General features: G+C 41.1%; 1 long non-coding RNA gene across 1 annotated transcript; it reads right to left on the bottom strand.

Annotated features, from left to right (window-relative positions):
• Positions 1-462: 462 nt before the first annotated feature.
• Positions 463-6,739, bottom strand: LOC134483836 (uncharacterized). The gene is made up of 2 exons (XR_010060927.1): positions 2,589-6,739; positions 463-2,514 (listed from the first exon to the last, which is right to left on the bottom strand). It is a non-coding gene; the product is annotated as an uncharacterized LOC134483836 (long non-coding RNA).
• Between the last annotated feature and the right edge of the window lie 16,942 nt (positions 6,740-23,681).

Here is a 23,681-nt window from a genome sequence, read left to right as displayed (position 1 = left end):
TTAAAAATAAAAACATCATATAACATAAACTTTCCATTCTTTTCTGGAAACACGAATACACTAGAGAATCAAGCAGATTCTGATTCTGATTCTCAGATATTGTTCATACCAAGATTTATAGTGATAATATTTATAGTACTCATTGTGGAAAACATTTATCCACTAATAAATGCATAAATAAATAGGGGCATAAGCATGCAATGAAGAGTTCAGTCATATAAAAATAAAAATTGAAATATAGTAGTCCATGACAGGTCTTTGAAAAATTGTTCTTTGTGGAATAATCCAAACATAAAAAACAAAGAGTGAGGAAAGACGTGATTGAAACTACTCAGGATCCAAAGTAGATAGAGGCAAAAACACAGAAGGTAAGATACAAGACATAGTGAAAGACCCCCGAAGGGAGCCCCCCACTCAAGTCTCGGGAAAGACGCGCACCCAGTAGGACACAGACACCGACCTGCTGTAATCACACGAGGAAGATTTATTGTGAGCGAGATGAAACGAGAGCTCAGGCCAGCATGCTGGGGTCGAGACTCATACGCCACACAGGGAGTAGAGGAGTTCGACCCCGACCTGAATTTTCACAGAGCTTATAAAGGAAAAAACCACAAACCAGGGGGATCAAGAGGGAGGGAGGAGGGGAATTCCAAAACCACAAACTGCCCATACATTTAGGTCATATGCTAGTCATGTGTAACACTAGGCAACACACCCAGGACTTTGTGACATTGTGATTAGGGGTAGTGACATTTTCAGGGCCATTGGACCATTGTGGCCGGAGGCTATGGGTCATTGTGGCTGTTCCAGGAAACTTTTCATGCAAGAATGTTCCGGGAACCATTGTACAGCAAGGGAGGGGCGAAAAGTTCATGTTCTCACAGACCCTACCTCTTCTTTTTGGGTAGCTAGGCGGCTTATTATTAATTTTTAATCCTTCATTCCCCACTTCTTCTTTTTTTGTTAATAGTTCTAATCCTAGAACTTCATGGAGAACTCAGCTTCATCTAGCATAACAGCTTGGTATTGTAGTCTTAACATGAGGATTCTAACCTGGACACTATCCAAGCCTATCCACCAAGGTCATGACTAGCTTTTAGAACTTCTAAGCTTATACGGACTGTGATCCCTGAGGCACAGTCCCAAGAAGTGTTAAGAGTACTAACATATGCAATGTTACATCATTTGTAATGGAAATCAAGCCTATCCCACACCTATCTTGATAGAACCCAGGACAAACATGACTGAATTTCCCTCTAGGTCCCAGCTCTCAGCCCCAACAGCTAGTACACGGCTGGTGAGGGCTGAGAATTGACAGCTGTCAGGGTGGTCAGCAGCACCAGGTACGGTCCTTTCCAGCGAGGCTCGAGTGTCTGGACTCAGTGTAGCTGCAACCTGGAACTGATGGGATGTCTCAGGGGTCTCCGGGGCATAGGCTGCTGTCAGCTGTGAGCAGATTTCTTTCTGTATCACCTGTAGGTCTTTTAGCCTGGCACACAAATCATTATTACTATGGCACTATGACATGTTGGTTCAGTAACATCATCTAATACAGTCAGGGGGGCTGAGGCCCCATATAAGATCGCAAAGGGGGTAAGGCTGAATCTGGAAGGGGTATTTCTTGCTCTGAAGAGAGCAAGAGGGAAGGAGTGTCACCCAGTCTGTGCCAGTCTCCATGGTTAATTTGGTCAGGGTCTCTTTTAGAGTTCCATTTATTTACCCTACCTGTCCTGAACTTTGAGGTCTGTAAATACAATGTAATTTCCAATCGACCTCTAAATACTTGGCCACACCCTGGCTTACCTTGGCAACGAAAGTAGGGCCGTTGTCTGACCAGATTACCTTGGGCATTCCAAATCGGAGGAAGATTTCTTCCAGTATCTTCTTGATGATTGCAGAGGCCGTCTCTTGTTTGGTGAGGAAAGCTTCTATCTATTCCTGAAAAAGTATCTACAAGCACTAGGAGATACTTGTGATTATATTTTTCTGGTTTTATCTCAGTGAAGTTCACTTCGACTTTTCACCAAACTCTCTAGGTCTCTTTGCCCTGTTTGCTTGCTAAGCATTCACTTATTGACATACCTTATACTTTCTACTGTCTCTCTGGCTAAAATCTTAAAGTCTATTACATACACTTAACTACTTGGACAAACTTTTTATCTCCTAATTGAGTCCATTTCTGTATTTGGCAAAGTGAGTCTTTTCTTTGTTCTCTGGGAAGTATAGCTTTCCCCACAAGTGTGCCATTGTCCTTTATCTTTTAAGCAATTTGGGCCTTTTCTAAGTGAGGCCATCCCTTAGTCCGATCCCAGTTCCCAGTGGCTGTCTCTTGCAGGCCTGCAACCAGGATGGGCTCCTGCATAACCATTTTTCGAGCCACTTTATCTGCTTCGTTATTGCCCCATGTCACTGAATCTCTTCCCTCCTGATATCCTGAGCAATGAATAGTACTCACAGTTGTTGGCTTCACCAGGGCATCCAAGAGATGGTAAAGGCATCTGCAGTGCTGATGTACTGGGGGGGTAGAGGTTCAGCCATCCCAGATGACATTGTATTGTCCACCATGGCAGCACCCACTTGTCTCTGACCTTCATTCATGAAGAGAACTGTTCCCGTCTGTGGACAAGGTCCTCGGCTTTCAGCAGGGGTCAATCAGCCAGTCGCAGAGGTCTTTCCTCCACCCATGGGCTTTTGCCAGTACTTGACACTCGTGCTGTGGTGGCTCCAGGTCCGGATTGGGCAGCAAGGTGACCAGATTGTCCCCAACCGGTGGAGAATCTAGTCCATGGCAGCTGACCAGTGGTCCCATCTTTTGGGACACTCTATTCAAAGGCAAACATCAGCCACTCTATCACAGTTTAAGTCCTGGATTGGGTGATAATTGTTAGTGCCCGGCTGGCAGGAGTGATATGTTCCAAGTAGAACAGCGCTAAGCCATTCATCTCCCAGCATCAGGTACTGGTGCACTGAGACAGGTCTTAAGCTCCACATACACAGTCTGTAGATATGCATACACATGGCCTCACCCAGCCATTTCAGCCCACGCAAGCCATTTTGGAGAGCAATTTTCTCATGAGCAAGGGATAGGGGCAGTCAGGGATGACTATGAACTAGTGGGTTACCCGGCCCACGCCAAGGTCCACTGTTCTTCGGGCAGTCCATAAGTATTGTTTGTTGCCAGTAGGCCCCTGTACCCAAGGTCTTTGGATATTGGCCCACTGGAGGGGGGCATAGGAGCACAGAGCATTGGGTCCCTGCATCCACACTTCCCTTCTATCTCTGTACATAGCCAGCACTCTAGGACCAAGAGGCTCTCCAGTGTCCCCTCTTGTTCTTTCTGGGGCAGTCCCTGACCCAGTGTCTTTTTTTTTCTTTGCATTAGGCACACTGATCTTTAGCCAGGAATTCTCTTCTGTTGCCAGGTACTGTCTTCCTAGGTTCCCTAACTACTGTGGCCAGTATATGTTCCTCTCTTGTCTTTTATCTCTCTTTAGCTCTCTAGCTTCCTCTTCTTTTAGTCTCTTTTCTTCCCTAGCTTCCTGCACTCTTTACCTCTTTCTTTCTTTCTTTCTTTCTTTCTTTCTTTCTTTCTTTCTTTTTTTTTCTGTCTCTCTGCATCTTCTTCTACAGCTATTAGGTGCTGTCCACTTTTCTGCACAGACCCTGAACCATGCATCAACTTACAATAACTCTCTCAGCGACTTAGCTTAACCCTTCAAGTTTCTGTAACTTTATCTTAGCCAGATTGGTGGGGCATTTTCCAGCCCCTAGGAGACCCACCCTTGGAGCCTGGGGGCAGACCTGGAGCACTCCCTACCTTCAGGCGTATTGAAGAGAGCAGGCAGAAGTGAGGGCCTTCTATGCGTGTTGGAACCCTTTTTTTTTTTTTTGGCCTCTAGTAGGATTCCGTCTTTCCTCAGTGGTAAAGAAGACCTGTAACAGTTACTAACAAGCATATCAAATGGGATGGTGAGAAAACAAGAGAATCTTGAGAATAGAGTCTACCGAAGAGGGCAAACAGCATTTAGTCACACAGCTAAACCAGGAGGCCTTTCTTGGAACAAAAAGGCCATTGTCAGTGTCAGCTCCATGGCTTTGCCTCTCAAGAGAACCAGCCTCCAAATGACACTAGGCTTCTAGTAACAACTAATAACAAAAGGATGGAGAGATGGTTAGAACCTGGGTGCTAGATGCCAGGGGGCTGATAAAAGAATTGTAACCAGTTCACCTGGGGCTATCAGGACCTCAGTAGTAGCCCTTTACCAAACTGTCTCACTGGGTTTAAAGGCCCATGGAAAAGAAAACATTAATCCTGACCTTGGCTACCTCCAAGTAATTTAGTGCTGGAGACTGACTCCTCCCTTGGAATAAAGACAGCAGATAAGGCAGGCTTCCTTAAAGAACTTCTCTAAATGAGCTCTCTCCTACTGTGAGCAAAAGTCAGAAATTCCTTATAGCCCCACCTAGCTCTCAGCCTTTTTAGATTATTCTTCCTGTAGCATTTCTAACACAGCCTGTCCCTTTTTTATAGCCTATTAACAGTATTTCTGATCTTTTAGGCAGCTACGCACTAAGTGTCATACCGGCTGAAACTCCGCCTTTAAGATTCTTTGCTCCCAAGCAAAATTTAAATCCTTTTCCAGCTTATCTCAGCTGTCCACCATGAGATTCCCAGAGATCGCGAAGCAAGGTGTAGTAATTCACTAAGAAATCTCTCTATAGTGTTTCTTTTTACCTTAAGCCTTTTCCTTTTAAACAGCTCCTGAAGAGCCAGAAAAATTGGGTGAGACTTGAGAAGTCCCCATGCTCGCTGCAGCAGCTCCGCAGCTAATTTCGCTCCCCTCTACTGTGTGCTGCGAGCACAAGCACAGATAAAACACTATTTTAAAAATTAACTTTGGCTATCAACCAACACACCGCCACTAGAGCGGGGTCCATAAGATTAAGTTTCTTACTCACTAAGCATTAAGGGGACCAAGTAAAACTCTTCAACGAACAAAGCAAACAGTTTCATGATTTCAAACACAGTCGTCAGTCCAAGATTTTAAACACGGTCGTCAGTCCAAATTCAAACACGAAAAGAAGTCAAAAAGACACTGGACAATACCACAGAAAACAATCCAGACAAACAAGACCAAGACAAAGCATCCTATAACCAATTTCCACAGATGCCTGGTACCTTCAGTACCTGGCCCAAACTGCAGCTTAACCTTAGCTGCTTCCGGGATACCAAACACAGAAACAGAATACAGACAACAGACACTAACACATCTAAGCACACTTGTCCGTGCCTATACTTAAATAGGCAGCCGAACGCAACCTCCAAAGTCAAGTCACAGTCAGATCTTTTTGACTGTCCGTTGCCGGGTCCTCCCAACAAAATTCGGCTCGTGGAACGTCTCTCACGCGTCCCAGAGCCAGGACCCGACAAAGGCTGGCTCGAGGAACGTCTCTCACGCGTCCCAGAGCCTGCTCGATTGGGGCGTCCCCCAGTGAGCTTTCTAAAAAGGAAAAAAAGAAAGAAAAAGACTATTCGGAGTAGGAATCCTTCATCTACTCACAGGCGCCATTTCGGGGTGGGGAACCTTCTTCCACCCATGCACAGGGCAGGAAACCTTCTTCTGCCCAGACAGTGCACTAAGACTCTCGTGCACAGGGCAGGAATCCTTCATCTGCCCAGACAGTGCACTAAGACCTTAAACCGGTACCGAAAAACACAGACTACAGGACTTAATTCACACACACTCACACACACGAGCACAAACAAAAGAGAAAAAAAAAAAAAAAAAAAACAAAACCGACGTCGACTTCGTGTCGACCAGAGGCACTGAAACTGATCGGCAGGTCGCAGACCTTGCCTAACAAACCGGTCGTCAAGGAGTAAAGTCTCCTCTGGACCTATCAGATGGGGTTCACCAGGCGTCCCTGGTCCCCCCTTGTCCTCCTGGGACGTCTCCCAGGGCGAACGGACGGTGGGTACCTGGACACGTCTATCCCTATCCACCCCGCTCTCCTTCCTGGAGCGCGGTCTCACTGAGCGTCCGCAAAACCGAAACAGCGATCGCACCAGATTCCCAGACAGAACATAGACACAGACCCAGACACAGCGCTGAGATAAAACAGAGAATCTTAACTCCAAGTGGGTCTAGGACCCCTGGGTGGTCGCGCAGATCCCGGACGAGCCCCCAAATGAAAGACCCCCGAAGGGAGCCCCCCACTCAAGTCTCGGGAAAGACGCGCACCCAGTAGGACACAGACACCGACCTGCTGTAATCACACGAGGAAGATTTATTGTGAGCGAGATGAAATGAGAGCTCAGGCCAGCATGCTGGGGTCGAGACTCATACGCCACACAGGGAGTAGAGGAGTTCGACCCCGACCTGAATTTTCACAGAGCTTATAAAGGAAAAAACCATAAACCAGGGGGATCAAGAGGGAGGGAGGAGGGGAATTCCAAAACCACAAACTGCCCATACATTTAGGTCATATGCTAGTCATGTGTAACACTAGGCAACACACCCAGGACTTTGTGACATTGTGATTAGGGGTAGTGACATTTTCAGGGCCATTGGACCATTGTGGCCGGAGGCTATGGGTCATTGTGGCTGTTCCAGGAAACTTTTCATGCAAGAATGTTCCGGGAACCATTGTACAGCAAGGGAGGGGCGAAAAGTTCATGTTCTCACAGACCCTACCTCTTCTTTTTGGGTAGCTAGGCGGCTTATTATTAATTTTTAATCCTTCAATAGAACAAGAAAGGTAGAAGTTACCATGAGAATACATCCCACACAATCAACAAAACAGGACTCAAAAGGGTTCACAGAAATACTGAACCACAAATACAGTCCTTCTATAGGTCTGAGCTAGGTGCTTTGCATATACTGTATGGTTCAGTAACTTGGTGTTCTTGTGGGACTTCCAACAGGAGAGTTGCAGGTATCTCTGAGTCTTTAGCCTGTCCTATGACCCTTTTCTTCCTGGGTTGTCTTATCCAGTCTTGATATAAGGGTTTGTGGTCCTACTATAGCTTTCTAGGCCATGCTTGGTGGATACTCACGGGAGGTTTTTTTGTTTTTGTTTTTGTTTTTGTTTTTGTTTTTGTTTTGTTTTGTTTTGTTTTTCTGAAAAAGAAATGGAGGAGTAGGTCCAGGGAAGAGAAGAGGATAGGAGAGGAACTGGGAGGAGGGAGAAGAAACAGTGGTGGGGATGTATTTTATTGTATGAGAGAAAAATAAGGGAATAAATCAATGAGTATTAAATCTTTTAAAAAGTAAAAAAAAGTGCACGGAGCCATATTGGATTTGGGCCTAGCCGCTTTTTGACTGCATGGTTCAAAGTGACTCTGGGCTGTTTGGCCACAGAGACTCACCCCGAAGATGACTACCATAAATCTTAAGATTGTTGGATAAAGCCTCTCCCATGAATTTACGGCACAGGAGTATAACATTCAAGGGATGCCTCAGCTCCCTTCAGCAGATACCTTCCCTCAGCAGATACCAGTTATCTCCTCAGTCAACACCCAGTGTCTCCACCACCTGACCTCATCGCCTGACTTCTTTGCCTCCAGCTATCACTGCCTATACCCTCATCTCCCCCTCCTTCATATTTCACAAAGGTCACTCCCCCTACCTGAAAGCCTTAAAAGCTGCAATGTTCATCCCAATAAACGAGACCTTGACAACAGAACTTTTGCTTGGTCTCCTTCTTCTCTTCACCCCCATTTTGGCCCACAGGTAAAAAGCCTCTTCGGGACCCTGAATAACTGGGTCCCCGCTGGCGGGGCCAAGTGGCGCCCGAACACAGGGACCCCGAAGCAAGGCCGACTACAGGACGATGGAGATAAGAGAGCTGCAGCGGGAATCGAGGACTCTTCAGGCCGCATCGCTCGTGCGTCGCTGGAGAGGGAGGTAAGGACTGGTCGAATAATTGTCGTCTAATTGCCATGGGGAAGGTATGGATTTAGGAGGCTTGTTTCATAGGAGAGATCAAGCGCTCACTCAGGGAGAGAGGATTAAGAGTTAAGAAAAAGGATTTAATCAAGTTTTTTTGTTTTATTGATGAAAGGTGTCCCTGGTTAATTTTAAGCAGTGTGGGGCTAGCTTAAGTAAAACTTGTAATAAATAAGGGACAAGGTAATGGTAAAGTGTTTTTGCATATGCGTTCTTTTAGAGTTATATTTTAGTCTTTGGATCCTGACTAGAGATAGTTTACACCCTAGACATGAGAGAGAATGGGTTTGGGAAAAACAGTCCTCCCGGACTCTCCGCAGATGCTTTGGAGAAAGAGAAAAACCTTTTCAGAGCTCTCTTAGGAATAGAGGGAAAGCAGGAGACGTCCTGCCTCTCTGCTGGCTCCTATTGGAGAAATGCTTATTTCTAGATCTGGGTTCCATAGGTAGGATATGTGGGTCCCTATCGTGGGACACCATTTAGTTTTTTCCCTCTAGGTCTGTTGTGTGTCCTTGGTGCACCAAGCTATCCATGTCTGTCAGTTTATGTCTGTGGTCTTTGTTTCTCGTTGTTTAAATGTTTTATGTTTCGTGTTCAAAAGAAAAAATGATAAAAACTTTATCTGCCAGTCGTTCACACCTTGACTTGGTTTTAACTCGTTTCAAGAAGGGAACAATGCATAAAAAACAGTTTCAATTGGCTTTTGGAGCCTACATCTGTAGCTAGAAGCCTAAGTCTGCTGGACAAGCTTCCCAGGGGCTGGCTAAATGTTTATACTAGCTGATCCTAAAGACACCAGGAGCTTCACAGCTTAAAAGGTGTAACATTGGTAACAGAAAGTTGGCTTAAAACTGTAATTTGGATATGAGCCAACCTAGGGAAACAGGTCCAAATTGAGGTAATATTTTTATGGAATTCTTATTCTAAAAACCAGGCTTCTAAAAGATTTTAGGGCAATGTCTCTTTTTTGAGGTATTGGAGACCGCACCATCGTGCGTTCACATGTAGGAATTGGCAATCATAGCCAAAGGTGTGGTTTGCCCTAAAGTTACTGTATTTTGATGCTAATTCCACTGCCCCAAGAACAGCTGCCTAGTCACATACTCAGAATTCAGGTGACTTTCCAAAGTTGTGGCTGTGCTCTGGTGTTACAAAGAGATCTTAAAGATTGTGATTAAAGATTGTCAGTGTTACATTGACTAACTCAAACTTATTTATAATTAAGAAAAAAATCAAACAGGTAGAGATTGTTACAGGATTTAAAAAGGATTGATGAGGTTTTAGAACTTGTGAGAGCATTACAGCTTGTTTGCTTATCCAACTGCCATTTCAAGATAGATTTAGAGGATTATTTTTATACAATTTGTTTACGTCCTGGCGATTGTGAGTTTTCATTTCGTGAGCTTGCTTATAATTTTAGAGAGCCCATAAAGTGATATCATTAAAATTTTTACTAAAGAATGGCTAATAGCCTTATATTATGTAATTTTGTCGCTTCTTCAATGTAAGAAGTTAGAACTTTAAATCTTTAAGTGTATATAGAAATTTTTACTACAAACTTTTGCTCTCTAAATGAGCTTTAATATTTGGGGAGTAGCTGTTAGACTACTCCAGAAAAGAGTATTTAAAACTAATTTTAAGCTACTAAGGATATGTTAGTTGGCTAAGTACCTCACCTTACCAGAGGACTTAGGTCTTTGTTTGTTATCCTCATTGGAGATAAAGCTTCAGTTGTGTTAATACAGAATTGTAGGCTAGAGTCATGGAAGTATTTTAAAAAGCCAAACAACAGTTAATTGGTTATTACAAAATACTGATATTTGGCCTATTACATATACAAATTTTTCAGGCAAAATTGATAATTTTACTCTTTACATGTTTTTGTATTTCCTGTATATTTGTGCATACAACCCATAGGAAATGCGCTTACTGTATTTATAGGTGGTTCATCTAATGAAAAGGCTACATGTATGATTGGATCACTTGTTTATTCTCTTGAGTTTCTGCTGCTTCAGCACAGATTATTAAATTCCTGGCTTTAGCCACTGTTTTTATAATGTTAAAAAAATCAAGCTTTCAATTCACATACTGATAGCCAATGTGTGGCTTGTGGTTTACGATTGATTTCAATTACTTAATGCTTTATTAGAGACAAGTTTTCTACATGAAATCAGTGAGTGATTTCAGTGTAAATTGTCTGACAACTCACTGTCCTTTCAGTGCTCTGGCTCAGACAACTAAACAAAACCATAGACCCAGCTCTTTGAAAATGATAATGGAGTTGATAACACTCCCTCACAAATAGAGGAAGACTCCATTTGCTTACTTTCAACTCCCAGCCTCACCTTGCCGGCTCAGGGATTTCTAGTACAGTATTTATAGGATTTGGCATCTCTAATTAATGCTTATGTTTAGGTAAATAAAGCTGGTAAGGGGCTGGAGAGATGGCTTAGTGGTTAAGAGCACTAAGTACTGTTCCTTTATAGGCCATTTAAGAACTCAAATTAGATTGCCTGGACACCTTACTTAGCAAGGGAGGACAATGATACCAGGCAGATTATAGGCCTTATATAGGAACAGTTAGTCAAAAAATCTCATTCTTTATATATCCAAAACAGTAATGCTGGAGACAATAATTTGGTATAAAAGTAAATTTATAAATACAAGTGCTCAGTGTCCTCAATTTAATCCTTAAGGACTTATCTTAATAAATAATATTTTAACAATATTTTAATAAATAAAAAGGGGAGTTATCCCTGTATGCTAAAATATGCTCCTTTTATTTCAATTTTAAAATTTGGATGCCAAGGAACACTCTGAGTTTATGGCACCCTACAGCTAGGCATACTTCTGCCTAGGTGAAATAGAAAGATCCACATATTGGCATGATCCTGTTCAGATATTTTATATGGGGAAGAGGGAATCTTTGTGTTTTTTCTACAGGATGCTACAGGAGTGTGCCAGCTGCCCGAGTTGCTGGTGAGACTTGCTGATCCTGGGAGCATGAAGATTCAGCTCTTCTGGTTCGGGTCCCTGGAGTCATTCCTGTGTCCTTGGAGGAATATGGAGGATTCCCACTCATCTTTTGTCATCACAGAAATTCTGGCATTGCTGCAGTCATTGTGTCCCGTCCCACCACGGCCTGCGCTCCGACCCTCTGTGCACTGTTGCTTGGTGGAAGCTGCTGTGGACTGGGGAACTCTGCCCTGTTTTGCAGATCTCAGACATGGTCCCATTGCCTGCTGGTTGTTCCAGAGAAGAATGACCGATCCTGAACTGTCCTGGGAAAGACCTTGGCATTTTCGCTGCTATTGTAGCAGCCATTACTGCTGCAGCCATTGTGTCTGCAGTGTCTGGAGCTACCCTCCCCCAATCTATTGTTAAGCAAGCACAGTGGGTGAACTTTCTGGAGTAGTTGCTAACAATTGGGAATTCTAAATTTTATTACAGGAGAGGCTTGACTAGGCCCTTGGTGGTATGGCCATAACAGCTGAGGAGAACCAGATGAGGTGCCTACAACTTATCGGGAGAGGCTCAATTTCCACAATCTCTTATATTAATGCCATCTGGCCCTTGCTCTTTCGCCCCTGGGCTCAAGTGAGAGGAATGAGAAGATGACCTGATGTAGCTATCCTCAGGGACGGGCAACTTCCTCTGACCCTTGACCAATCTAAGACAGGAACCTTGGGGGCGACAAGGTGATCCTATGACAGATAAGGCTGGGGTTTGAGAGGTTGATCCTAAGACAGAGGTGGCTACACCCCGTTTAAACGTGCGGGCCGGTCAAATGCTCCTCTGCCCAGTTTCTCCCCCAATAACACACACGTATAGCCCAGAACGGTGTGTTACAGCATAAGTTCATTCCTAGCCATTGGGGTGCAGTCCTAACTGCAAGAGTGGCTTGCCATGGCCGAACTGGGCACTCTGTGAGGCATGTCTGATCTCTCTCAGACCACTACTTCCACCTAATGTTTTTTTTTTTTTTTTTTTTTTTTAAAGAAAAATGGGGGAGATGCACAGAGCCATATTGGATTTGGGCCTAGCCGCTTTTTGACTGCATGGTTCAAAGTGACTCTGGGCTGTTTGGCCACAGAGACTCACCCCGAAGATGACTACCATAAATCTTAAGATTGTTGGATAAAGCCTCTCCCATGAATTTACGGCACAGGAGTATAACATTCAAGGGATGCCTCAGCTCCCTTCAGCAGATACCTTCCCTCAGCAGATACCAGTTATCTCCTCAGTCAACACCCAGTGTCTCCACCACCTGACCTCATCGCCTGACTTCTTTGCCTCCAGCTATCACTGCCTATACCCTCATCTCCCCCTCCTTCATATTTCACAAAGGTCACTCCCCCTACCTGAAAGCCTTAAAAGCTGCAATGTTCATCCCAATAAACGAGACCTTGACAACAGAACTTTTGCTTGGTCTCCTTCTTCTCTTCACCCCCATTTTGGCCCACAGGTAGAAAGCCTCTTCGGGACCCTGAATAACTGGGTCCCCGCTGGCGGGGACAAAAAAGCCCAAAACTCAAGGCTCCAAAATATTGAAAAAAATATATAGATAAAGATCTTCTAAACCACTTTGTAAAAAATACTCAATGATATCTTGATAAACAAATAAACTTTTCAACTACTTAACATAGCTAATTTAAGACCAAACTAAGTATATGCATAACTGATTAATATTTCAAAATTACTCAAGCTATCAGGTCAATAGATTAAAAACAACAACAACATAGAACCCATTTTCTTTATCAGTCATCTGTTGATAGATACTTAGGCTAATTCCTTATCTTTGCCATTGTGAATCAGGAGAAAACTGGGAGGTTTTTAGGTATCTCTTTGTCCAGCTAATTTCCTTCCTTGCATACAGTGGAATAGGTAAATCATATAATAATTGTCTCTATTTTTTTAAAGAACCTCTACACTGATTAAAATAATAAATATGCTAATTTACATGTCTCCTAGCAATCTATATCCTCTCTCCTTCCATTTTGCCAGAGTTTATTAAATTCCATGCTGCTAACCATGTGCATAGGAAAGGGTATAGTGCTTTTCCCACTGTTGTTTTGATTTGGCACACCATTTCTTTTCATATACTTATTGGCCATTGCATATCATCTTTAAACCATGTTTCTTGAGGTAATTTGTAGATATATTCATTGATTTAGATAATGATTGATCTAGATAAATTGTAGAATGAACACATGGATACTTAAAGACTAATGAAAAAAAAATCAAAAAGGATTCTTTGAATCAGATACATTAAAAAAACAGTAATCTTATTGATGGTTTAGTGAAAACCCAGTAGAGACTAAGGCCTTGCTGGAAAATCATTTTAAATCAGCCAATTATTTTTCCAGCATTTTTAAAAGTTGATACAAATTTTTTAGGCCTCTCCAGCTTTCAAACAAAGAATTATTAAGAGGTAGGAGGCCAGGAGATAAGGAAATACTTTAATGGTTGGTATTAAGTTACAGTGAAATAGAAGCAAGAAGTTCTGGTATGGTATTCCTTAACAGTGTAGCTACAGATAACAGTAACATGCTTGACAGTTTGGAATGCTAGAAGAAAGGATCTTGAAAGTCATTACCATAAAGAAATTATGAATATTTTAGGAGATACATGTCTAAATATTATAATATACATGTAAATATACATTGAATTATTACATTGCAACCATTGATGATAACTTATAAGACTTCAAGTATCAGATAAAATACATTTCAAAATGGAGTATTTCACACACATATATCATTACTTTAGACTCAAAATGATGCCACAATTACTGTGCAACAAGAGAGTGTTGTATAAACGCACTTGTAGATAATCCTCAGAACCTTATTTTATATGAAAATAGGAAGAAACTAACACATTCTCTTAAGGAGTGTAATGATATAAACAAGTACCACCAACTAGACAATTATGGATATGACCCTTTTGCCCAAATAATAACTCTCTGACTAAGGACTTGGCTTACTAGTGGAAATTGAGTTTAAACAGACATTTCCCATCGTTGTTCCTCTGTACTGACATTTCATTCAATTACACTTTTAATTTAATTGGAATGAGATAGTTTTATGCCAGTACATTGAAAATTTAGTAGAGGTAATAAGTGGGATTCATTTTGGCCATTAACTACTCTCTAAAGTTTCTTTTGCTCTTACCTCTTATCGAAGCTGGAACTAAGGTTGTGTAAAAAGTCTCCTAAGAATAACTTGTAAGACTCTGTTTTTCTCCATTTCTAAGGAAATGTGGTTAAGGTAACATTGACAATGATAGGGAAAGTCATTTCTCCCTAATTGCTGTCATTATAAGCTTTAATGAGAAACATGAGTAAGACTTCATATTAAAAACAAGACTTTATAAGCTGTTCCTCAAGGCTTGCAGCCCCTAAGGGGTGTTCAGGCAGGGAGTGAGTTTCCAGCAATCATCCAGTTTAAAGAGTGGCAAAGCCATCACAAAATTCATATGTTAATGTGAAATATGCTAAAAAAATGTAAGAATATATGTGTTTTCGTATCATTTGACAAACATTGAAGGAGAGATTTAGACAAAGGAAAGTTAGGTCAAGAAAAATGAAATGGGTGAGTTGGTTAGAAAGAAGCAACTGCAGTTATTCTACAGGATGTGAACCATCTTGATTTCTCTCACTTGTAACATGGTCACGGTTAAAGGCTTAATATATGATAAGGGGGTTGAGGACAGGAGACAGTAACGGGTGATCGGCCAAAATTAAAGATACTTATGGAAATCCACTAATTTGTAATCTAATTAAAATACATGCATACATATATACATATCTGTGTGTATATATGTATATTAGAAGGGAGTTTAAGCATAAATACATTGCACTGGTAGACAGTGCTGCTCCTAGGGACATGGGTTATTAAATAAAAATCTCAATGCTGGTATTTTTGTTCAGAGTGTCTCTAGAATTATTTATTGTGATGACTCACAAGTCTCTGCACTGAGCACTATCAACCGCAAGAAGGAGTTTCTCTAACCACGTTTGGGAGTAACACCAATCTGTGGTTATAAACACAAACATTTAGAATACAGTTCAACAGAGTGACCATTTAGCAAGACAGCAACTGTCAGTAGGTCCCTCAGGCCAGGGCCTACAATATCCATTGGCTTTGAGCCAGGTTATAGTACCAGACATCAAGTCTCTCCTGTTAAGCAAACCTCATATCTGAACAGAGAGTGATTGCTACTATTGCATTGGGCACCATTTGCTAGCAGATTAATATTGTAGCATGTAGAGTCCAGGCTGCTCAAGACATTGATAGCTTTCGTTTCTGAACAAGTGAAATGGTGCATTCTGCCAATAATTATCCTAACCAACAGGGAGATTGGTTTCTTTATGTCCCTCATGAAAATTTAGTATGTGTTTCCACAATAGAGTCTTACTACCTGGTTATGGAGGGTCACTAAGAGCAATAGCAACAACCCTGTGTCATTTTGGGTGTCTCTAGAGAAGTGGCTCTCAAACTTTTTAATGCTGTGACCCTTTATAACAGTTTCTCATGTTGTGGTGACTCCCAAACATAAACTTACTTTGTTTCTCCTTCATAACTATAACCTCCTACATGATGAATTATAATGTAAATGTCGAACTTGTTGGATATCTGATATGTGACTCACAAAGAGAATTCAAAGCTCAAGAAACTTCACAGAAGATATGGATGAAAGAATGTAAGAACTGACAGGTGGGAAGTTCTGCTAAATGCTTTCCTCAGTACATGTCATGGCTGTAATATTCATGAACTCTGTGGTTATCTACATAAGGTCCTGTACAAGACTGAGCTGTTAAAATTCTAGCACAGAGAGAGGAGGTGTTCTCAAGGCCTCACCCCTATTGGAAGCACCAGTGGCAGTTAATGGGTACTGATGGAGACACTGTACCTTGGGAACATGGCTACTGATAAGTAGTTCATGACCCAGTAGGTGAGATCCACCCATGTTCATGTGGACAATACTAACTGAAAGCTTGGTTATTAGTAATAAAAATAAATAAATAAATAAATAAATAAATAAATAAATAAATAAATAAACAAACAAACAAATATAGAACATTAAGCTGGGAGGAAGAAAGTATGGGGTCACTAAGAAAAGTTGGAGAGATGGTTGTAGATGGATATGACCATATATTACATAAATATTTTAAAAGTAAAAAGAAGCTGAAATAAATTATTTTGTATTTTCATGTTCTTTCTTTCTACTGTATCATTCAGTGAAGTATTTCCAATAGTTTCTTTCATAAGATATTTATCAAGCATTCTCTATGTGTCAGAATTCAAGGGACTGAAGGTCTCACTTGTTATCTATTCATACAGACAATTAACATGCAACACAATCACCTAGTACTGAAGTAGAAGGGAGGCGGTGACTCCAAGCTTCATTTGTGGTGAGGGCTTGTCCTACTGAAGGAAGCAGGGGTAGGTGCGACTGAGAATGGGGTGGGTTGTTCTAAGGGGGAGATTTCTCTTTAGTACTTTAAAAATATCTATCCATTCTCCAGAAATAATATTCTAGGCAGAGAGAAGCAGAGATATGAGACTGCACACTATATTCAGAGGGCAGTAAGACATGGTGTCTGAAATCAATGCCAGAAATTTCTAGGACAAGGTGATAATGTCTAATGTTCAGGACTTTAAGACAGATGAGGACTCAGCTTATGAGCTGCCAGGGAACAGCTACAGTTAAATGATAATGGACAAGACCAGGCTGTGCGGCAAGGCTAAAATGAACTAAGATACACTATAGACATGTGAGAAAGAACATAAGGAAATGGAGCAGTAGATTTAAAATGAATAAATTGATTCATAATTGTATCTGAAGTTTATTTTCAGACCTATTACATAATACATGATTTTCAGATGTATAGCACACAGAGATCAGACTTATAGTCAGAAGGGTTATTTGGGAGCATTTTATAAAAGAAGTTTGTCAGCCTTCTGACTTGCAGGGAAGGCAAGAGAGCTATGTAATGAATTACGCTATTAATTTTATTTATCATTTACACACAACATTGATTGAAAGACTTTCATAAGAAATTTGGTAAAAATGAAGTCCTAACGTTTGTACAATAAAAGGCAGCATTTTAAGACAAGATACTCTCCCTTTCCCTCCCTCTATCCCTCCCTCTCTCTGTCTCTCTTTGTCACTCTGTCTCTCTGATATTCTCTCCCCCCCCGTGTGTGTGTGTGTGTGTGTGTGTGTGTGTGTGTGCGTGCGTGCATGCTTGCCTGCCAGTCTTTCCATGTTTTACTTAACTTTTTGCAAAGACAAAACGGGAGTTAATGAGATATCTTCGACCTTCTAATGGAAATTTTAGAGTATATACTAGGATTGAAAAGAAGACAGGAGGTCCAGCAAAAGTGCTGCTGATTAAATTGCATGTTGTGGAGGAGTGCTTGGGGAGCTTGGAGATGGCTAGAAATAGAACTGTTCTTCAAACTTTCTAGGAAGACCAGGTGCCGCCCAATATAGGGACTAGGTTTTCTGTGTGCACAGCTGGCTGTGGGTGGAACAGCTATATCCACCCAAGCTGGGAATTGAAAACCAGTTTCTTTGAAATTCTCTTTGAATGTATTTTTTTTCCTCTCTGAACCCACTAGTTACCATCAGTGCTGACTTTTGTGGTTGTTGTTGTTCCTGTTGTTGTTTTGTTTTGTTTAAGTTTAGTTTAGTATTTGGTTGGTTGTTTTTGTTTTTGTTTTTGTTTTGTTGCTGTTGATAATGATGGGTTGAACTGATTTGGAATTTTTTGTTTGATTATTCTGTTTCTAGTCCTTTGTCATTTCCTTTACCTAGATCCATCTTCACGCTTAGATGATTTTTACTTTATGGAATATATGCAGGTAATTCAAAGTGGGTGTCTTCCTTCTTAAAGAAAGTGACAGAAATGACCAGAAAGGAAGATGAGCTGTCATCACAGCTGAGAGAGAATGGAGTATCTTGGCTAAAGGGGAGCACTTTATGTCTGAATTTGGAAAAATGGAAATGTTTCAGGTCATCATGCATTCTTCCCCTCCAGATCCTTTGTTGTGGTTTGCCCTGAAGTTATCTGTATTTTGATGCTAATTCCACTGCCCCAAGGACAGCTGCCTAGTCACTTACTCAGGAATCAGGTGACTTCACCAGAACCTTCTCCCCACTGATTTTGTAAAGTACAGGTGAGGGGCAGGTACAGGATAGAAGGAGGCCTGTCATTGGAGGAGAAGGAAGGATGGGTGGGAGAGAAGTTTGAAGGAAGAGGAGGAGACTAGAACAGAAAGGAGAGACAGGAGATGGAGAGAGTGGAGAAGCCATGGCAGGTGGTGTTAAGATTCTGCTCTGTGTATTTACAGGTTATCAATGTTCCTAAGGGATGGATGGTACCGGGCTTTGTATGTTTAAGTGGGCAATTATATCATACCAATTGGATCAAAGATTATTGTGTTGTGTGTTCCTTTACGTGAGGGTTTGAGTGTAGGAAAGTGTGCAGCTGGGATGTGTTTCCACCAAGATATCTAGCAGATACCTTGGGCACCGCGGTGGGGACCAAGAGGGGTAAAGCACCACAATATTCTTTTTATTTTTATATTTTTACAACAACAATCCTTCTGAGGAAGATAGAACATGAGATTCTCGTCAACTCTAGAAACCACCTGGAATGAGTGGATGGTAAGGTTGTTTGTCCTCAGACAACAATGAGTTGTCTACTATCTGCATTGACATCCAAATTCCTAATGATATTGGTTTCTTTTGTTTTTGGTGATTGCAGAAGGCTCTACACTCTTTACCCTGCAAAGCCTGGGTGTGAAATGTATTGGTTATGGTTATTGGCCTTCTCCAGTTCATTTGCTCAGGTATTCAAAGTGATTGGGTACAATAATGCCTATTGTGAGTCCTTCAGTGCTTTCAGAATGACAATGCTCTCTGCATTGTATGATGCCATTAATCAATCACTAAGTAATCAGAGGAAAGAAAGCATTATCAGAGCCTATCTCACAATATTTTCATATATGAAGATAACCTTTGCCATTAACCACATGAATTAACACTGGCCCTAAACTCCCTGGCGTCTTAGAAGGTAAAGATGACTTTGAAGCAGCCAGAAAGGATGAGGATGTTTCTCGGTGTAGAGGTGTTGAGAGTGCTGCTGTTATTCATGTGATTTTGATATCTCTTGATAGAAACATAGTTTGCATGCCACTTATTGCTATGAGGTAATTGTTTTCATAAGTACAGTCTAAAATATTTACATTTAAAAATGTCTTATTGTAAGTGATGGAATATTTTTAGAGCTGTGCTTCTAATGGATGTTTACCATTTATTTTGTGGCAAGACATTTTGAAATGGTTGTTATACTTAAAGGATACATATTTTACTTATAAAATATAAATATTTTAAACTTGCTAAGTATTTCGCATCATCAGGGAAGAGTTTCTGCATTATGCTATGAAAGCGAATCAAGTATTTCCTTCTCAAAAAGGCAACATTTAAACATAAGGTGGTACAGTAAATACCATCTAAGAAAAACTCACCCCAGAGAGTCTTTTCCAAAATTAACAAGTTAGAAAAAGTCCATTGTTGTGTTACATTATGGCTAAAAATATCTCGTAAAATATCTCTCCTTAATAACAAACCCCAGGTATTTACAAGATGAAAAAAAAAATAAATAAATAAAAGGAAGTATTCTCATCTATTTGAAAATCTGAAAACTATACTCATTCAATGAGTTCTGAATCCGTTTGTTAAAATAAAAAAAAAAGAATTGGCACTTTCTTATTTGTTGCAAGAACAATTTATATAATATTATGAAGATGGACATTTATTATGTGAATTTCAACAAAAAAGGCTTAAATTGATAGATGGGATTTAAGATGAGCGATGCTATAGTTTAGCAAGTGCAAACAGTAAGATATCTTTTACTTGAAACTGTATGTTTTGAGTTAGCTCCTCAACTGTGATATCAAATAAAGCTAAGTTTTGAAGTAAAGTAGATGATAAGGAAAATTAAGTAAGTTAAAGTCAAGTTTAAAAAGAATAAGAGCTTGGGACAGAGATATTGCTTAAGAGGTAAGAGCAGGTTTGGTTCTTAGCAACCATATGGTGCCTCAGAACCATTTATAACACTAGTTCTAGGGGTAATCTTACCGGCATTGCACATACATGCAGATGAAACACTCATAAACACATAAAACAAATAAATATGAAATATTTTTTAAAATTATAGAAACCCATTTAGCATTCTTACTGTAAACAGTATTTCAAGGGAGGAGTTAACTCCTTAATTTAAAAAAATATATTAAGTATTTTGTATTAATTCTTATGATAGCCTTTTAAATTTATTGCATAATATTCCAAGTTCTTTAAGTGATATGTTAAGGCATAGTAGTCTATATAAAGCCAGGATGCACACTGAAAACTTTTTGCTAATGGATATTCCTATCAAGAAAATGTACTCTGTTCTCTTACAAAAAAACAAACAAACAAACAACCCTATGAGCAGGCTCTCTTAGTGATGGTATTCGTATGAACCCAAGCTAAGTCATTTCTGATTAGAATTGTCACAGTGTACCCTATTGTGGCTTGCTTATACCAGTCGTCCCTCTCCCCTAAGTCTTTCTCATTATGATGCACCCAAATGGGCATCGTTTCAACTATTAGTCATATTTTTATTCTTAGATCATGTACATACCACTTGGACCATATGATCCAGCCAACCCAATGGTACTTGAGGTGTTAGTGGCAGATAAAGATGCTGTTTGGAGCCTCTGTCAGGCCCCTGAAGGCAAATTAGAGAAGAGACCCTTAGGATTTTGAAGCAAAGCTCTACCATCCTCTGCAGACTACTATTCTCCCTTTGAAAAACAGCTCTTGGCCTGCTATTGGGCCTAAGTGGAAACTGAACGTTTGACAATCGGACACCAAGTTACCATGCAACCTGAACTGCCCATCATGCACTGGTGTTATCAGACCCTCCAAGTCATAAAGTAGGAAGTGCACAGCAGCAGTCTATTATCAAATGGAAGTAGTGTATATGTGATCGGGCCCAGGTAGGTCCAGAGGGCACAAGCAAGTTACTTGAAGAAATTGTTCAAATGCCTATGCTCTCCACTCCTGTTATGATGCTATCTGTTGCCGAGCATATGCAAACCATCACATTTGGGATGAAAGCACTTTGGTTTTTTGTCTTCAGTCCACTTCTCATCCAAGTTGGGCTTCCTTGGGGAACTACTGAAAGATGAGTACTTCTTCTCCCTCCTTCATTTTACTTAAGTAGAAATGAGTAAACATCCTGTGATGATGTCAACTGTGATGATTAAATACAGAATGCAAAGCCTGCTAGATGAAATTGGAGCTGCAGAGCTCAGAAGACATAAGTGAAATGCAGACTAGACCCTGAGTATCTTCTTGCTTCCCCCTGGCTACTTTCTGTCTCAGCACAAAGGCAGGAGGGTCAACTCATAGGAATTTAAACAGAGCATGGAGGTTCCAAAGGACAGAGTGTGCTACTTAAACTAATACGACTCCCCTGTAATACTGCCCAGCACTTTTTAAACCTATTCTTCCCCTAAAGGAAGGAAGCCCCTCCCCCTTGTCAATAGTGCCTTCCCTTCCAAGAGTACCAAGCTGAAGAGAACTGTGTTGAATGACTTAATGCTAAAGATAGTGCAGTCACCTTCCTACATTCCCTCAATAGACTAATAGTTTTCTTGTCAAAGAATATGATTTTCTATACTAGTTTTCTTCAAATGTTTTCATTTTATATAGCTGATCTCGGATTTCATTTAAAAGGAAGGTAGGACTTGACATAGTTTTCACCAGTAGTCTAAACATGTCAATTTAAATGGGCCATAGAGAACCAGGGTGCTTATTATACATTCTTGGGAGGAGCAATAATGCTCGTAGGATTTCAGGAGCCTCTTCAAGCTTCCACACACAGCCTGAGCACTGTGAGTAAACGATACAGCAAAATGGACTGGAAAGATAGCAGAAAAGTCGTCACTAAAAGCACCAGAAGAAAAGTGTATCAAATAAAATCTGTAAATAAGCTTTTCTGTCATGAAATATATGAAAATATGTTGCAAAATGCAGACTTTGATATAAACAATGGAACACATTGGCCAGGTTTACAACACTACTTCTAATCTAAAAATTATTTTCTTTTTTTTCCTCTCTTTTTTATTAGATATTTTATTTATTTACATTTCAAATGTTATCCCCTTTCCAGGTTTCCCATCCACAACTCCCCATCATATCCCCCTTCCCCTACCTCCATAAGAATGCTCCCCTACCCACACACTGACTCTAGACTCACTGCCCTAGCGTTCCCCTACACTGGGGCACGCAGCCTTCGCAGGATAAAGGGCTTCCCCTCTCATTGATGCCAGATAAGGCCTCCTGCTACATACAAAGCTGGAGACATGGGTCCCTTCATGTATAATCTTTGGTTGGTGGTGACATCCATATCAGACTCCTGTCAGCATGCACTTCTTGACATCAGCAATAGTGTATGGGTTTGGTGGCTGTATACAGGATGAATCCCCAGGTGGGGCAGTCTCTGGATGGCCTTTCCTTCAGTCTCTGCTCCACTCTTTGTCCCTGTTCCTATAGACAGAAGCAATTCTGGGTTAAAATCTTGAAAAGGGTGGGTGGCCCCATCCCTCAACCTGGGGCCATGCTTAACCTCAAGATATAGTCTCTATGGGTTCTGTTGTCATCCCTGGTGGGTCCTGGGAGCCTCTTGCTTTCTGGTGTCTGTGACTTTCTGTTGGCTACCCCCGGTGCCCCATCCCCCTCTCCATGCACCACACCTCTGTTCAGTTTCCTGACCCTCTGTACATCTCCCTGTCTTCTTCCACACCTGATCCTGCCCTCCTTTTTTCCCCTCTCCCCTCTCTTCCTTGCACGTCCCTCCCACCCTCTACCTCCTGTGATCCTTTTGTCCCCTCCTCTAAGTAGGACTGAAGCATCCACACTTTGGCCTTCCTTCTTCTTGAGCTTCATGTGGTCTGTGAGTTGTATCGTGGGTATTTTGAGCTTTATTTCCTAATATCCACTTATCAGTGAGGGCACACCACGTGTGTTCTTTTGTGACTGGGTCACCTCACTCAGGATGAGGTGTTCTGTTTCCATCCATTTGCCTACAGATTTCATGAAGCTATTTTCAATCACTGAAAATGATGGGAAATCATCACCTCATCCTTTTCCATATGTGTGAAGCACCATGTTTTCTATGACTCCTCTGGTTAAAAACTGATGTAGCAGACTTTCTCCAGAGGTTATTAGAACATCTGAGATGAACATGAACCTAAAGTAAAAACCAATTATACTAATAACCAGAAGGATCCATATGCAAATACTGCAGAAAGTAAAGTCTTTGGAAATTTTAATAAGTTTTCTTGGATTACCAAAATAGACTTTAGATACTCCTGGTTTATCTGCATACAGAAAACTACTATTTGTCCTGCCTTTCTTTCATGTTGTGTGTACTCCCATGGGCCTCCACTCTTCATCGTAAGGCATTGCTTTGCTATCTTCCTGTGTGTTTAGATTACTTGCTCCTTTATGATCTAATAAGGGCTGTGCCACAGAGTGGGCTCATTAGAGTCTGTTTACCTAATTAGCGATAAGAACCTCCAAATGTGTTCTTATCAACGTTGGGTACTAGAGATTATATTTGCTTATCTACTTGGTTCAATGTGCACAAAATATACAGTAGCAACATCACGA

Source organism: Rattus norvegicus, chromosome 20, assembly GCF_036323735.1.
Source record: "Rattus norvegicus strain BN/NHsdMcwi chromosome 20, GRCr8, whole genome shotgun sequence".
Classification (NCBI taxonomy): domain Eukaryota; kingdom Metazoa; phylum Chordata; class Mammalia; order Rodentia; family Muridae; genus Rattus; species Rattus norvegicus.
This window is presented reverse-complemented; position numbering and strand designations above follow the sequence as displayed.